Source organism: Helicoverpa armigera, chromosome 23 (assembly GCF_030705265.1).
Source record: "Helicoverpa armigera isolate CAAS_96S chromosome 23, ASM3070526v1, whole genome shotgun sequence".
NCBI classification, from domain to species: Eukaryota; Metazoa; Arthropoda; class Insecta; order Lepidoptera; family Noctuidae; genus Helicoverpa; species Helicoverpa armigera.
This window is the reverse complement of record NC_087142.1, coordinates 2,167,911-2,182,918: the sequence shown is the minus strand read 5'-3', so window position 1 is coordinate 2,182,918 and position 15,008 is coordinate 2,167,911. Positions and strand designations below refer to the sequence as shown.

The following is a 15,008-nucleotide window of genomic DNA, read 5'->3' as shown; positions in this document are numbered from 1 at the left end:
CTTTGAATTTAAAAGTTTCAGTTTGGTTTCAATGAACTTGTAGCCATACTGCGCAATACAAACAATTCGGTGCAACAAACTTAAAACGAATAAACACTATGATGGATCAGCTTTTCAATTTCGCTCTAAACTTTCCTAGAAAAATCACATTATTCTTTCTAGAGCAAACAAACAATCCATCAAGAGCTAAGCAGATTTCTACCAATATTTTTCTACGATTTTTCTTCCTTGCAACCCTAAGTGCAACAAACAATCTTCCCCCCACACCATCATAGACAAACATAGCTATCGTACCAAAACAATTTGGCCCGTATCTAACGCACATCCCTATGACAAATCGATGCTCGCCGCGCGCGTTAATGAATCGAGAAGTCGCTGATTAATGGTGTCACTACATCCTTATCGCGCCCAATGTTAGTGTTGCGCCTTCTTAATGGGATCACCCGGGCGTTAGTCGAGTAGAAAAATGAGCTATCGATTAGCTATTCGTATCCTTTATTGTTCGATTTAAATTGGGTGCTAGAGTTAGGTTGGTGACACTGTTCAATGAACAGCGGTTTGAATTCGTATTATTTAACTACATACACGTAGAAATAAAGTTTTTTATTATATTACCCGTAGTAAAAGTAATGCCTCATATGCGACAATATTAAACTTAGGCCTAATTAAACTCAGCAATGTTTACCGTCCATAAAATAGTAATGAAACAATTAAAACGAGTGGTTCAAATTCTTTCTGACATTAAATATGACTTCAATTGGGGTTTAGTTCCATTAAAACTTATGTTTTCATAGAATTTTACGATTTACAAGAAGATGATCAGTAACATCTGAATTATTATGACTGGCGCCAGTATTATATATTTTTTCATGTTTTTTTTTAATTCTTGATGTATTCCATTTTTAAATTTTAAAATCGCTCCGCTTTTAAAAAATTGTATCCTTATTATTGTCTCTGCCTAGTTGGCGGGTGTCGTGCTCGATTTTTGAATCGCGTTCCATTTTTCAAAGCGACTACGTTTGAGTGATAACGCAAGACGCGTTGACGGGACGTTTGAGTGTTTGAATCTGGAACTGTAATAAATTCCTTTGGATGATAAATTATTTTATAGAAAAAGTACATATAGACGACTGTAGATAGAAACACCTTCCTTTTCTGGAAGTCATTTCCTGCGCTTTGCACTCACATTTGTAGAACACCGAATAAAGATCAGTCTTATTTATTAAAATGACATATATGTTCCCCAAGTTTAAGAACTAGGGGTCTTTTTTCAAAAATATTTTCCACTACGTACTTCCTTTGGCGTAATACAGGAGTAAAATTGCATAGGCGTTTTTCATTACATTTTCTTCCAACACATGTGCGCACACGTCAACATATACTTATAAGTAAATAACAAAAGGGATACGAACTCTATTTTGACAGCAAGCTGTCGAAAGCGAACAATTTGTCATTTGTCGTCCATATTGAGTTGTCGTCGCTCCCCATGAAGAGGGGCGCGAGTGAAAAATGTGCAAATTGTGACAGATGACATTAGCGTGTGTCAATATGCTGATGCAAATCGATTTTTTTTTTATAAATTAAAATGTTTGACTGTTCCTTTAGATATGTAATTTTTATGTGTGTTTATGTACCTATTTCTAGTAATATTAAAGACATCCTTGCAGTTTTTTTTTAAATTTTTATGATAATTCTTAGGTAATTTTTGAGCTAGTTTTTATATAAGACTAAGAAGTGTAGTGTGGGTAATCTATTCCGCTGTTTTACCGTGAAACTTTTACAATATGTAAACTCGTAAATTATAGATTTACATTTATCTTTGCTAACATATTAGGGGCGCTACTAAAACTTAAATATTGAGACGTTATTCCAATTTATGATCGTTTCTCTGACTACTAACAAGTTAAGGGATTTTGTGAAGATTTACTTAAGAAATTATCATATTGTTTCGAAAATACACGCAGATCATGTGTTTAAAATGAAAATAACATAATTTTTGAGGTAATCTTAAAAATTATTTACGCGATTTACATACATTTGTAACCGTTAGGTAGATTATTTCACGATTATATGAACGGCAATGTCAACTCAACGAACAAAATTTCGGTTATTTCAATAAAAAAATATTTATATTTTTCAATTATTTCTTATACCTATGCTAATTCCATAATTTAACTTATATAATACATTCAAATAGGTTAAGATGGTCCCATTAAATTTAATACCCAAACCTTATTTGGGAGTTCTATACAAAACTATATGCGACGTCATAAACTGTCGTTTAAAGCTTCATACAAACTTGAAGTGACGTACAAACCGATAGTGTCATTATAACAATACATATAGGAACACCTACATCAGAAAATACCACCCACAAATAACTCCCGACTAAATAGATCAGACGTCGAAACGTTTCAATTAACAATAGCTTTAAGTATACAAAAACTGACACAAATATCATTCACACATGCCATACAATTTTGAACCTTATTTCAAAAGTAATACAGACTCTGATGAATGTAACATAAGTTTGTAATATCTGGATGTAGGTGTCATTCATTACACGTAACATTATGAAGTAAAATAAGTTTTGTGTGAAGTCAATAAATACGATCATGAAAGGGATTTTTATCGATCTATCGATCAATGTGTGATTGATCGCTATCCTGCAGCAGGTGAAAGTAAGTATAGTAATGGATCTTTGTTGTGTAAGCGCCGATACATCTGTTCGGCATCTTTAATCGATATTATTATTTTGAAATAAGAATACATTGCAGGTGTGAACTGATTATTCTCTGGCTATTGGTCTTGAAGGTAATAAGTAGGTAGTATTTAATTTAAGAAGTTAGGTTTTCTTGTAAGAAAGGAATTTGTTATTTTTTCAATTCAATGCTAGGACATAATTAGGTGGAGCCAATATCAACCAACCATTGAAAGAACATGAATTGCAAGTAAGTTAGTTACAGCCTATTTATCGTCCCACTGCTGGGCACAGGCCTCCTCTCACACGGAGAAGGATTGAGCATTAATCACCACGCTTGCTCAATGTGGGTTGGTGATTTCAGACTATATAGTCCAGGTTTCCTCAAGATGTTTTCCTTCACCTTTTTATCAGCCATTGGTGTCTAAGATATACTTAGAAAGTACATACAAACTTAGAAAAGTTGCATTGGTACTTGCCTGACCTGGATTCGAACCCGCGCCCTCATACTCGAGAGGTTGGTTCTTTGCCCACAAGGCCACCACGACTTAAGTAAGAATATAATAAAAAATAAAATAAATAATATAAGAAAATGCAAAATGAATATTGAAACGATTTGTCAGATCTTAGGAAACGCAAGTAAAGTTGCAAAACAAATCTCTTGTCTATCAAATATAGTGAAATTTCATGATCCCAGATTATGTTTGTCCACGTAAATCCACGCATTTATAGCCCTGAAGTTTTATCTTTCGAATATAAATAATAGAGGAATAATACATTTCTGAATATTCATAGAATATGCAATCTTGAAAACTAGGTATCGGTAGTCACGTACGCCATTTAGTTATTAAACGGTGACATCAGATGTGTCTGTAAGTACTTCATATTTTGTTATTTGCATGTTTTTATTAAGTATGGTTTGCATTTAAATGTGTAAGTTTATGAGTATGGAAGTAATCTAAAGACACATTATTATTTACAGTCTATTCATTTGTATCCTACTTTTGTAGTTTAAAAAATTACCTACTCTTGCATTGTGTTTCTATCCATCTATCACCATTAGTAGAACTTCTTGTTTATATCAAGATAAATAAATAATTATACTTAATTTTGTTTTAGGGTAAGTGTTGCGTGTAAGCGTAGAAGTCTACTTTTAATTGTATTATCTAACACTAACTTAATGCAGCCTAGATTGCTATATACAGAGAATAATAGTCTATTCTATCTATCTAGACACACGGCAGTGTGTCCGCCAAGTTCGAGCAAAAAAAGCGACACACCGGCCGTGGGTTATATTACACGAACCATTTCGGGCCAAATTCGACCCCCCTGTAACTCAAAATCTATTTTATTTACGCGTTTCAAATTTCTAGTATCTGTTGAGACTCCCTCACTTATCTAAAATACAAAATTTCATTAATATACCTATTGTAGGTCTTGAGATATTGACGTCAGAAAATCGCTATTTTTACTATACACTCACTGACTGACTGACTGACTCACTCATCAAAAACCTAGACCACTTCCAATGGTCGTATTGACTTGAAATTTGGCATGGAGGTAGGCCTTTATGTCAAGGTAAAGGGAAAAATCTGAAAATGGCCAAGTGTGAGTCGGTTTCAAAATAATGAAGGTGTTTTATACCCGGTGTAAAATACCCCTAAGGAACTAAAACGAACTAAATTTATCTATATTTATAAAATATATCTTCAAATGGTACAAAGGTTTGTATTTAGTCAAAGTAAAGTAAAAATCTGAAAACGGCCAAGTGTGAATCACTTTCGAAAATAACGAATGTGTAGCTTTGATCCACGATCATAATATATGATAACATGTAATGTCAGTCAGTTGGTAAATCTAGTCCATTTAGTTAATCTAGTTCATTTCTTTGTAAGAAACATAGTGTATATTAAAAAATCTAAAAGATAGTATAAATGAGACATTTCTTTAAGTAACTTCATCATAAGAAAAAAATAAAATAAACAACCTTACAAAAATAAATGAAATCCCACCCAAAACAAAAATGTGAAAGACTGCCAAGTTCGATAATATGGGAATGCTTCGCCTATAAAAGAAGTGAGATCTGAATAAGTACCAAGTTCCATACACATACCTCAGTTAAAAATAGTTACTTTTTAATGATGTTACTTGGCAAGTTTTAATAGAAAATTAAATACTTGATTCATTGCGTTTAGTAGGTTTATAACAAGGTGTATGAAAACTTGCCAAGTAACGTCATTAAAAAGTAACTATTTTTAACTGAGGTATGTGTATGGAACTTGGTACTTATTCAGATCTCACTTCTTTTATAGGCGAAGCATTCCCATATTATCGAACTTGGCAGTCTTTCACATTTTTGTTTTGGGTGGGTTGCTTCGACTGTTTTAGTCATGTGGTCTGTAAGTTGTGTTCAAATCGGGATAATTAAGCCACTTGTCTAATTTATTTGTTAATAAACTATACAGTATTCCGCTTTCGATATATGTAAGATGTAGAAATCGTACTAAGGTTTAAAACGTTGTGTACAAGTTTTTTAGGTTTTAAGATGTTTATTTTTGTACAAAAAATGCCTGGCCTGATTAACCCATTATCATCAAAAAAACATAATTTTAAAGTTAAGTAGCTAAGTACTATATCGAGAAGTAAAATATCTGTAAGACTACTTTTATAAAAAGTATTCCTACATAATTAACAGCCTACCTTGTAACCTAAAAAATAAATTCAAACCTTTAACCAGTAGTGAAAACGACAATAATTAATAGCTGTAAAAAGTTTGTTTCTTAAGCAATTAGATAAATAAAATCCACTTTCGCCTCTCTTCTCGGCGCCCGGATTCAATTACAAAGAGGTAAATAAATTAATGAGCTTTCTTTTTTGTACAATTTCTAGGTCTTAGAAAAGGGTGACACAGTTTGAGTAACTAAATATAGAAAGAAACCCTTTCAAAATAACATTATATTTTAAACTATAACAGCTTCTGCCAGCGGTTTCACCCGCGTACCATGAAAATTTCTCCACGAACTCGGATAAAAAGTACCCTAAAGCCTTTCTCGATAAATGGGCTATCTAACATTGATATATTTTTTTCCAAATCGGACCAATAATTCCTGTAATAATTCCTGAGATTAGCGCATTCAAGCAAATAAACCAACAAACCAAAAGTACCAAAAATAACGACATTTCAGACTTCTTGTCTAAAATAATTGAACCTAAATGTCACCATTACTTTTGAAGTTTATGTCTTCATTAAAGTTATCATTGTAGATAATTTTATAGTGCTTCCGAATTGTGAGACTTTGTATGTGGAATGCAATAAATATATAGACAAATAGCCTGGTGTGGCTTAAATCAAATGATTATGCTGGCATTTTGATTTTATCATCGTCTAAAATTAATTTTATAAATGTCATATTTGTGCAAGTATGTACATTCATCCCATCTCTGATCTGATTTCTCTCCGGTGGTGTCGGATTGCCGTCCCATCGGGTTATGAGAGTGAAGGAATAGTGAGTGCACCTGTGTCTGCGCAAGTGCTTTTGCATTATAATATGTCCTGCGCAGTTGGCTAATCACCTTACATGAGAACAGCCGATAATCGGCTAGGAGGACGTCACTTCATCCCAAAACTACTCCATGTCAATTTATTAATGAAAAGTCTTGTTTAATGAGGTAATGTCTTAGTCCCATTCATGGCTTTTGTTTTAATAAAAATATAGTTAAGCACATTGACAGCCCAAATTACGAGTACAAAATAATCTTGACAAACTACAGTTATAAAGTTACATTCAATTAGAAAAAAAAGTATTAGTCGGTGACCATTACAACACGAAAACCAATGGCTACTTATAATTTTATAGATACAATATACATACAAATCTAACACAATTACCGAACAAGATAGCTTAATTAGTAATAAATCTCCCGTTGCCCAATAATTAACGTAATAAGATTAACATTAATTAATATCATTATCCTAATCTCTCCCGTGATTGGTAACAAATCTCGTTCGATCGCCGCCATTTTGTTCAATTTCCTGCGTCATAAACGTAATTAGTGTCAGTTTCTAACGGTAGATGGCGCTGATGATTACGCGGGCTATTATATGAAGGTTACCTACCAGTTTGTCTATGTTTAGGAATTATATGTAACTCTATTGTGCTAGATTGTAAGGTCTGTAAGACTTTTATAGTAGTTTTAGGAAAACGAGATAGGTATAGATAGTTCAACTCAGATTTGCGCGCGGCGCTATGTGTGCGTCGGCTTGTAAATATACAACTTTCATTCGTGTGACAGTGACGTCGTCCGAGCATGACGTGTTCTTATCACTTTTTCTTATGGGTACAGTCGTTTACGAAAATACTAGTTATTCGCGGAGAAATTATTAAGGAGTCAGATAAAGCGTTTCAAAAAACAAAACGACATTCAAAGCTTTTTATTATTAAATATAGTTTTTCATTATTTTTTCATACGTCTTTTCAAATTGACATTGACAGTATCTAAGAATTGAATACTCCTTAAGTACATATTTTCTAGCTCGGGGTACGTGGACAATAAATAAAAGTGTGGACTAAGAATGTAAAAAGAGGTATAATCTAGTATAATAATGCAGCCCCGGATCTAGGGGGGGGCTAGCCGGGGCCCATGCCCCGGGCGGCAAATTCAGAGGGCGGCAAAATCAGGCGGCTGCCTGATTTTAAATCCTACATCACAGATTACCATAATAGTTACCTACAGGGCCGTCTTAACCTATGGTGCAGGGTGTGCGAATAACCCGGCCGCCTCGGTCTCGGGGGCGCCGCGGGACGCCCCACCACCAGGAAATTTCGATGAAATTACACCCGTTTGATAAGGAACTTCCATTGTATCATGATACTGACAAGCAAAGTTTCTAAAAAATTTTGATTATTTTTCACTTTTAACATGCTCCAAGTAAGTGAAAAATTCTCGCTCGCTACGCTCGCGGTGACGCTTCGCTATGACAATTTATGTCCTATTTTTCTGATTGTTTATTATTTTTATTGACGCACCGAATCAATGAACACAAATGGCACTCGCTCTAATCAATCACGGTTTCTTTTTATTTGTACATAATTCCCAGTATAATTTGTGAGTCTTCAAACAAATAACTTAAAAAAGTTCGCGCTCGCTACGCTCGCGGCTACATGTTGCTTGACAATGTACTTAATCAGGTACATTGGTGTCGTAGACTCAAAAAATTTCGCGCTCGCTTCGCTCGCGCAATATTACACAGACATTACCTTGTTGATTACATGAGCCAAATCCACGCTGTCTTACCTTTTATAAATCAAATGTAGCAAAAAAAAAACATTTATGGAGACCTCGAAAACAAAAAAAAATCCGCTTCCGACTACTTGTTACTTACTTCACAGCGCTTTTTAAAACTTATTGACTTTTTGTGTACATTAATCTGTTTCGACTTTCATAACTTAAACCTGGCCAACAGGCTCACTACAATGATTTTGACATATTTTTTTAAGTCTTTTACCCACCAAAAAGTGACTTTCGTTTTGGAAATAAACATAAGTAGGTAGGTAGGTAGGCGGGGCGGCATTTTTCAGTTTTTGCCCTGCCTGAAAAAAAATGAAGATCCGGGGCTGTAATAATGTAAACAAAATGTGTGGGGAATTTTAAAAAGTTATATTGCTTCGCATAATGTCGACCAAAATAACAAAATAATGAAACTCATAAATGAACGTTTAAGTCAAATTGATGAAGGGATGTGGCGTAATACTTGTCGACATGTAGAAAAGAAAAAAGAAGAATACTATAGACATTTTGACATTGGAGTCAGAGTTTATAATTCTCCTTGGAGAGTAGCGAATCCGAAAATTCATCATTTGATTTTTCAAATAGCGATTCATAATCATTATAAATAAATAAACATTAAATTACGTAATAACTGTTTTTCTTTAAACCCCCGTATACAACCCCTAAATAACTGTATTGTATGTAGTGTAGTATTAAGTAGTACTTAAGTGTACCTATGTAAGATGTAAGCGAGGGCACTTAGGATTCAGTATTCGGACAATAAACACGTATCATGTAACGCGATTTGTTTCATTCTAAAAATCCCTACATGGCGACCCTGCCAGTAGTGGATCAGTGCGCGAGTGGACACTTTTGTTATGAATTCCATGGACTTATAAGGCATGGCGATCAAACTAAGACAATGTCTCCAACGAAAAAAATAGCCGTGCAGAGTGCTACGATACGGACGTTTTTATCGAAAAATATATAACCAAGTGTAATTATTCGGATAAAAATGGGATCAGGCGCTTCCAAACAAGAGGAAATTGTGATCGCTCAGACAGCGTCAGGGGGCACTAATCAAGCGATGCCGAAGATAAATGATATCAGTCGAAATATATCGACCACTGACATCATATTGAGTATCTTCCTGATTATGACCTTCATGGTGTTTATTTATGGAGTCTACAAGTTGTACATACGGTGCCATACGAATTTGATACGACGAGAGCTCAACTATCGCGCAACTCTGCGGCGTTCTTTTGGCCTTGGCAGGAGGGGTATAGATTTGGACCAACCCCGAGTAGATCCAGGACGGGAGGTGTAAAGGCGATCTTCGTGGTGGTTTTTGCGTGTGCAGTGGATAAAAGTGCATAATCGTGTAAACAAATCGGTATTGTGCGACACGGTGTACCATGTGATCAGGTATTGTGCGACTTTTTTTTTCCTAACGTGCGGTTATTTTCTAAACGCGGTGTTTTAGTTATATGTAGTTTATAATAATGTACTCGTAGCTATTATGATTTTATATTCTCATTTATTTCTTGTATTCTAGTATATTAGGAAAGTTTAAGATATATGCTATGTAATGATTGAAGAGTTTGAGCAACTTTTTGATAAAATAAAGAACTTGAAGGATAATCTTACTAAACTAGGTAAGAGTAAAAGAACACCTAGCGTTTTAAAGGAAAAGCTCAATAGTGCACATTCTATCTATAAAAGTTACCTGTCTTATTCTGAGTTATTTGATGAAAAGATTTTGAGAGGTGAGATAAAAGGACAGGATATATTAGCTGTAAAGGAAATTTCTATAAGAATAGAGTCTTTATTTAATAAGATAGAAGATTTTTGTAAAAGCAACAGTACTGTTGAAAAGCTAAACACCAAGATGGAAAAATTTAACTTAAAAACGGCAGTATCCCTCTTACCAGTAATGACTGGAGAGGAAGAAGTGACAAAAAATCTTATTGATTCAATTGAACTTTATAACAGCATGATTGATGGTGATAGCAAACCGTTACTAATTCAGTTTATCTTAAAGACACGGTTGTCAGAAAGCGCAAAATTGCGTCTAGCACCGTCATATAATTCTTGCGATAGTCTACTTAAGGATATGAAGGATATTTTACTGACTAAAAAATCAAGCACGGCCGTACACAGTGAGTTAATAAATGCGCGACAATATTCAAAATCTATTGATGAATACGGGAAGTCTTTGGAAAATTATTTGTAGATCTGACGATCTCGGAGGCCGACGGAGATCAGGAGGCCTATAAGATTTTAAAACCTATCAATGAGAAGCTGGCGGTCAAACGATTTGCCGAAGGGCTTAGGGATCGAAACTTAAGTCTTATTATTTCAGCTAGGAACTACCCCAACCTCAAGGAAGCCATACAGGGTGCCAAAGACGAGGAGATGTCGTCATCACGTGCGGTGGCGGAGCCATCAGTATTTATGAACCAGCGAGGCAGAGCAGGTAGGTATCCTAGATATAATTCTCAAGGTCAAGGGGTGTCACGTCAGTTTCGAGGCAATAGAGGTGGAAGAGGAGGCCGCTATCAAGGTAATCAAACTTTGCACAGAATAACGGAAGGTATGTACAATTTAATTATCGAGGTAATAACCGAGGTTATCGAAGAGGATATTTTAGAGGCAGAAATAATAACAATATAAACCAGAACAGACGCTCTATTAATGTTTTAGAGGGTGATAACCAAGTCTCGGAAAACAATAACAATCAAAACAACGAGACATTAGAATTTTTTCGACCCTAATTTTATTTTAGCTTGTGAGCGTAATAGTACAATAGAATGTTTAGTAGAAGGTACCAAATATGGATTGTTGATAGATTCCGGAGCGTCACTCTCGGCACTAAAATACGAAACCATTCGCAATATGAATCTTCCAATACAACATGAATACCTTACTATAAATGGTATTGGGGCGAAGTGCAGGCCGATGGTTATGTTTATGTTTCATTAAACATAAATGGAAAGGTATTCAGACATAAATTCTATGTAATCAAATTCTTGCCTTGTAACCAAGCAGGAATAATTGGACGAGATTTTTTATATGAATACAAAGCTATTCTAAATTTTGAAAATAATACATTGGCTTTAGGTAATTGTGATGATCAGGTGTGTATAAAAATGAATTCAGGATCTTTAGGAAATAACACATTTTTGAGCATTCCACCGAGATGCGAAATGACCTTTTATATTGATAGCGTAATTAAAGAGGATTGCGTAGTCCTACCAAAAGAGTTATGCGAAGGTGTTTTTGTGGCAGGAAGTATATGTAAGCCTAATCAAGGAAAAATTAGAATTTTAATTTTGAATACGAGGGAAAGTCAAGTAAATCTAAATTATTTCAGACCAGAAGTAGAGAGTTTCTCGGACTATTCAATTTTACACTTTGAGAAACACAATAACATTGACGCGGATAGAGTGAAAAAACTCTTTTCTTTATTACAATTAGAGCATTTAAATAAGGAAGAGCGTACATCTATACGAAACATTTGTGCTAAGTTTTCTGACATTTTTCAACTTCCAGGAGATAAACTCACTACTACCAAAATTTATGACCATAGTATACAATTAAAACCACATGTTGATCCGGTGTACGTAAAACAGTATCGGTTACCATTCTCTCAGAGAGATGAGGTCGAAAAACAAGTGAAAAACATGCTTTCAGATGGTATTATTGAACCGGCAAAGAGTGAGTGGTCTAGTCCCGTTTTATTGGTACCCAAAAAGTCTGATGATTTGTCAAAAAAGTGGCGGTTAGTGATAGATTTTCGAAAATTGAACGATAGAATTTTAAACGATAAATTCCCATTGCCAAATATCACTGATATACTGGATTCACTTTCCGGAGCCATTTACTTTACCCAATTAGATTTATCACAAGCATACTTTCAGGCCAATTTGGAGGCAAACAGTAGAAAATACACAGCGTTTACGACACCATCCGGACAGTATCAAATGACACGTATGCCGATGGGTCTTAAAACTAGTCCCAGTTCTTTCTCTCGGTTAATGACAGTTGCAATGTCAGGTCTTAACTATGACAAATGTTTTGTATATTTGGACAACATAATTTGTTTTGGCAGAAACTTGAGTTCCCACAACAAAAACCTAATGGATATTTTAACTAGACTTCGCAAAGTTAATCTAAAATTGAACCCATTAAAATGTGACTTTTTACGTAAAGAAATATTATTTTTAGGTCACATCGTATCCGCAGATGGTATTAAACCAGATCCAAAAAAGATTGAATCCGTGAAAAATTACCCAACACCAACAAATACCGATGAGGTAAAAAGATTTGTCGCATTCGCAAACTATTATCGGAAATTCATTCCCAATTTCGCTGAAAAAGCTCTAGAATTAAATAAACTTTGTCGTAAATATGCTAGATTTGAATGGAATGAAAAGTGTGAAAAAGCTTTTTCTTCATTAAAATGGGCGTTGACAACACCACCAATACTACAATATCCAAATTTCGATCCGTCTAATACATTTATATTACAAACAGATGCCTCAAGTTATGCAATCGGTTCCGTATTATGCAATGGTGATAATAAACCAGTAGCTTATGCCAGTCGTAATCTTAATCAGGCGGAAATCCGATACCCTACGATCGAAAAAGAATTACTAGCGATCGTATGGTCAGTTAAATATTTTCGGCCCTACCTTTATGGTAGACAATTTGTAATTAGAACAGATCACCGACCACTAATATATTTATTTAACATGACAAACCCATCAAGTAGGCTAACTAAATTCAGATTGGCCTTAGAAGAGTATATGTTTGAGATTGAATATGTGAAAGGTCGCGATAATGCAGCTGCAGATGCGTTATCACGAATTCGTATGTCAAGTGATGATTTGAAAGCTATGAATGAGAAAATTGTATCAGTTTTAACGCGGGCACAAAAGAAAAAAATGACTGAAAGTGACTCTAAAAATTTTGATAATACTTTGGTGGAAGACGCACAGACTGACGATCGGACTGATCACCCGAGAGTTGTCGAAGTACTAAAACCACCAAAGAATTATACAGAATTAATATTTGTTGATGAAAATGAATGGAGACGAATTAAGAAAGATATGACTGAGGAAACGGAGTTATTCGCGTATTCTTCAAATAAAAATATTGTTTATATAAAGTCAGTTTCTCAATCGTATTGTACACGAGATGTCTTTATGAGAGAACTGACATATTTTTGTAATAAAGTAAAAGTCGACTGTTTGTATGTATTAAAAAATAAAAATAATGTTGAATTGATAAAAGAGCTAGCTCAAAGTATAAACAATCAAACGAAATGGACCGGTCCACGATTATGTGTTCTAAGAAATGTCATTAAGGTAGATAATAAAGACACTCAGCGAGTCATATTAAACGATTACCACATGTTACCCACTAGCGGTCATGTAGGTATCCGAAGGATGTTAAATAATATCCGCCAACGTTATTTTGGCCAGGATTAGAAAATGACGTCACAGACTTTGTTAAAAGATGTGACCAATGTCAACGACTCAAACATTTTAAGCACACTAAAGAGCCAATGATTATAACAAATCACGGCAACTGTGCATTCGATAGGATATATTTAGATTTAGTGGGCCCATTACCTAAGGATAGTTTTAATAATATTTACATTTTAAGTTTACAGTGCGACCTAACAAAATATGTAGAAGCATATCCACTTACATCTAAGCATACTGAGGTGGTTGCTGCATCTTTAGTTAATAATTTTATATTAAGGTACGGTATACCAAGAGAAATTATATCAGACAGAGGAACTGAATTCGTGTCGAGTACAATGCAACAAGTTTGTAAACTATTGAAAATTACACATCTAACGTCAACCGCTTATCATCATCAAACAATAGGTTCTCTAGAAAATACCCATAAAAATTTAATTACATATTTAAGAATTCAAACCGAAAATCAGTCTGACTGGAGTACATGGCTCCAATATTGGTGTTTTGCTTTCAACACTACAGTACATACTGAAACAAGATATTCACCTTATGAATTAGTGTTTGGCAAATATTGTAATATACCAAGTAATCTTTGTAATTCCCTAGAACCATTGTACAATTTTTCTGATTATGCTAAAGAACTAAAATACAGATTACAGAAATCTCAGTATGATGCTAAACTAAATTTGTCTAAAAGTAAAATTAATAGGAAAACCCGTTATGATTCTTATCTCAACTCTGTAAGTTATAAAGCAGGTGACCGTATATTAATAAGAAATGATGCACGAAAGAATAAATTAGAACCAGTGTACAACGGTCCTTATGATGTTATTAGAGACGACGGTTCGAATGTAATAATATCGCATAATGGCAAAGATAAGGTCGTACATAAAAATAGGACTAAGCTATATCATAATTTGTAATAATTGTAAGACATGTTTATTGTTTAATTTTAAGTTTAATTTTTCTGTTTTTTATATATAAAAAAAAATTACATACTGTATTTTTTTTTAATTTTTGCCGATGGGGCGTGTAGTGTAGTATTAAGTAGTACTTAAGTGTACCTATGTAAGATGTAAGCGAGGGCACTTAGGATTCAGTATTCGGACAATAAACACGTATCATGTAACGCGATTTGTTTCATTCTAAAAATCCCTACATGTACCCGACTGTACCTCTTGTCACGCACACAAAGTTACTGTATATGTACAAGGGTTACCCACACATAAGGCCGCGCGCACAACTGAGTTGAACTTACTATACATATGTGCACTTTTCTTGCGATTTCGAGATATTTTTCATATAAACAGAGCTGTAATGTAATACATTAGATATATGTAGAAATAGTGTGTAAAATTTACATATTGGCTGTATTTTTAAATACCTACATATATAATATTTTTAAAACAGTTATTTCATATGTCAAATAGGGACCGAAGGAAGCTATATAGGTATAAATTTTTTGCAATTCCAAATTATAGTTACTGAATAATCAACCATTTTCAGTACATGACTTAACTTCCCCTCAAAGTCCCGCAATTTGCTAGCAG

The 15,008-nt window shown here is 34.3% G+C and overlaps 1 protein-coding gene across 3 annotated transcripts in view; it reads right to left on the bottom strand.

Moving 5' to 3' along the window:
* The window catches only part of LOC110371358 (fibroblast growth factor 22), a 199,198-nt gene that overhangs the window by 17,639 nt on the left and 166,551 nt on the right, over positions 1 to 15,008 (bottom strand). The window lies entirely within an intron of this gene.